This window comes from Mobula birostris, chromosome 2, assembly GCF_030028105.1.
Source record: "Mobula birostris isolate sMobBir1 chromosome 2, sMobBir1.hap1, whole genome shotgun sequence".
NCBI lineage: Eukaryota > Metazoa > Chordata > Chondrichthyes > Myliobatiformes > Myliobatidae > Mobula > Mobula birostris.
The window spans coordinates 150,561,145-150,564,127 of NC_092371.1; positions in this window are offsets into that span (position 1 = coordinate 150,561,145).

Sequence of the window (2,983 nt, forward strand, 5' to 3'; positions counted from 1 at the left end):
GTGGCACCTTGTCAAAGGCCTTCTGAAAATCCAAGTACACAACATCAACTGATTCTCCTTTGTCTATCCTGCTTGTTATTTCTTCAAAGGATTCTAATAGATTTCTCAGGCAAAATTTTCCCTTGAGAAAACCATGCTAACTTCAGCCTATTTTATTATATGCCTCCAAGTACCCTGAGACCTCATCCTTAATATCTTCCCAATCACTGAGGTCAGACTGACTGGCCTATAGTTTCCTTTCTTCGGCCTCTCTCCCTTCTTGAAGAGTGGAATGACACTAAAAGTGGATGCTGCCTACTTGAGGCACTGCCTCCTGAAGATGTCCTTGATAGAGCAGAGGTTTGTGCCAATAATGGAGCTGTCTGAATCTATAGTCCTCTGCAGCCTATATGATCTTATGCATAGGAGTCTCCATACCAGGCAGTGATGCAATTAGTCAGAAAGCTCTCCACTGTACACCTGTAGAAATTTGTATGAGTCATTGATGTCGTACTGGATTTCCTCAAACTGTAATGATAGAGAGCCATTGGCATACCTTCTTCATTAAGTATAGGAGTATTGGCATTGAATAGTCATATACTTAATAGTGACATTTTTACCTCCCTCAAAAAGCACATTAATATCCTCCAGTGAGCTTCCTTTGAGATCTGTGTCATCTGTCTGAACATTAATACCGGCAGCTGGCTCAGTGATCACTATAATTGTCAGTTTCTGGCCACTTTAATTATGACTTAAGTTGCAACTTCTGCTCAATCAAGGTATTTGAATACTACTTTCCTCCAAAATAAGTATTATAATTATTATCATCAATCTGTGAGCTGTTTTTTTATCTGTTTATAATGTGGAAGGAATAAGCTTGGTGTTTAGTAGATTTATATAAGGCTGTTTTCAACATACCAATGTTCATCATACAGTGAGATGATTTCAAATAGATTTGTCCTATTTATGTTCTTCCTATACCGTTACTTCCTTTTGTAATCTAGTTCCACTGGAGCAATGGCACAGAAGTTGTGAGGTGTATTTAGCAACAGTGTTTGCTGCGTTCCACCAGCATTTTTTGTGTGTTGCTTGAACTTCTAGCATCTGCAGATTTCCTCGTGTTTGTGTTTGTGATTTCCTGCTGTTTTGTTTGTTTGTGTACTGCACCATAGCTTGGGGAAATGAAAGTTAAAAAAATGCAGACGCTCAAATCTGAAATAAAGACAGAATATGCTAAGTATACTTTGTTGAGAATTGCTGACAGTTTGCAGTATTTTCTGTCTTTTTACGAAAACTCTGTCATTGTGAGCAGCCATTGCCTTTGCCTTCATGCAAGGGAATACAAAGAGCCTGAGACCGAGACCAGGTATGGAAAGTTGCTGGTGGGGGACGGATGAAGGAGGATGTGGATCTGGCAGAGAGAGCTGGATTAAAGGGAGTGGGGGGTGTGGAGTGTGGAGAGGAATTGGGGATTGGGAATTGGAATCTCAATCAGGGCCAGGTATGTGCATTTGGCTGGCTAGTGATCTGCATCTTGTGAGGTTGGGATGAAGTGGAGATCAGACTCTAGGTAGAATGGGTTTATAGACTAAAAGTGAGGTGAGTAGTGAAAAAGGGAGTAGAGGTTGAGTGGTGTTGACTTTGGATGTCTGGCAATGGTGTGTGGTGGAGATTGTAACTTAATTAGGGAAGGGCTTTGGCAATTGGGTAATACAAGATCTTGACTTTGAGCAAGTTCTGATGTTTGGGGTGTTTGAGATTGGGGGGATGGTGAGAAGAGTTGATTGCTGCCATCGAGGAGTGAATGAATGAGGGAGTTTGAGATCAGAAGACTGCCCATTGAATGTCAGGTGGAAGCCCAGCTTGATCAGAGTGTATTAGGGGTGAGCTTGGTGGTTTTGGGAAAGATACTGTGGAAGAAGGCTCTGTACCTCAGACTAGGATAAAGGTATGAAAACTCTGCATTGGTCCAGAAATGCTCAGTGATAGGCACACCCATAACTATTTGGTCTAATTTCCCAGACAGTTTCGAATGTTGAGTCTTTATAGGATTTTTGATGTACACATTTGTATTTGCAGTTTGTCTTCTTTTGCATATTGGTTGTTTGTCAGTCTTTGTGTGTAATTTTTCATTGATTCTATTGTATTTCTTCATTCTACTGTGAGTACCTGCAAGAAAGTGAATATCAGAGTAGTACATGGTGACATGTATGTACTTTGATTTACTTTCACTTTGAACTTTGCATTTGACATGCAAGAACATCTCTCACTGGAAAACATTTAGATGAAATTCCAGAGCAATGTAAAATGACTTGGTTGACATCACATCCCAGACTTGAAAAAGTCAATTTTCAAATTTTTTGCACTGAAACAAAGAGTGCTGCTATTTAGATCTCCCAACCATATGCAAAATATGTATATTTTATGTCAAATATATCGTCTGAGAACTTTTGCTTGAATTATCAGATGAACAGAATAAAGAATATATTGGTCAGTTGCAGGCCAACAAATGTAGTTTAGTTGTAATTCTCTTTGTTATCTGTTATGACTGAGAGAATAAGAAGTGGTCACACAGGACATGCATGCCTTCATCGTCCAAGGCATTGAATGCAAGAGACGAAGCATCATGTTATAGTCGAGGAAAATGTTCATAAGGCAACACTTGGCTTATTGTGTGCAGTTCTGGTTGCTATGCTATTGGAATGATGCAATTAAGCTAGAGGGGGTTCAGAAAAGATTCATAAGGATGTTGACTGGATTGGAAGGCTAGATTTGGGAGGAGATATTAGATGAGACCAATCTTTGCATTTCATGGGAGGCTGTGGGACCATCTTCAGAAAACAAGCAGCAACGCTTCAAGAGAATACAGTCGGCCCTCTGTATCCATGGGTTCCTCACCCACGGATCGAAAATACTGTACAGGTTTCCTTCGCTATCTGAAAGTAGAGCGGAAATGGCGTAAAGTGAAGGAGCAATTACCATGAATTTACACGGTAAAACATTG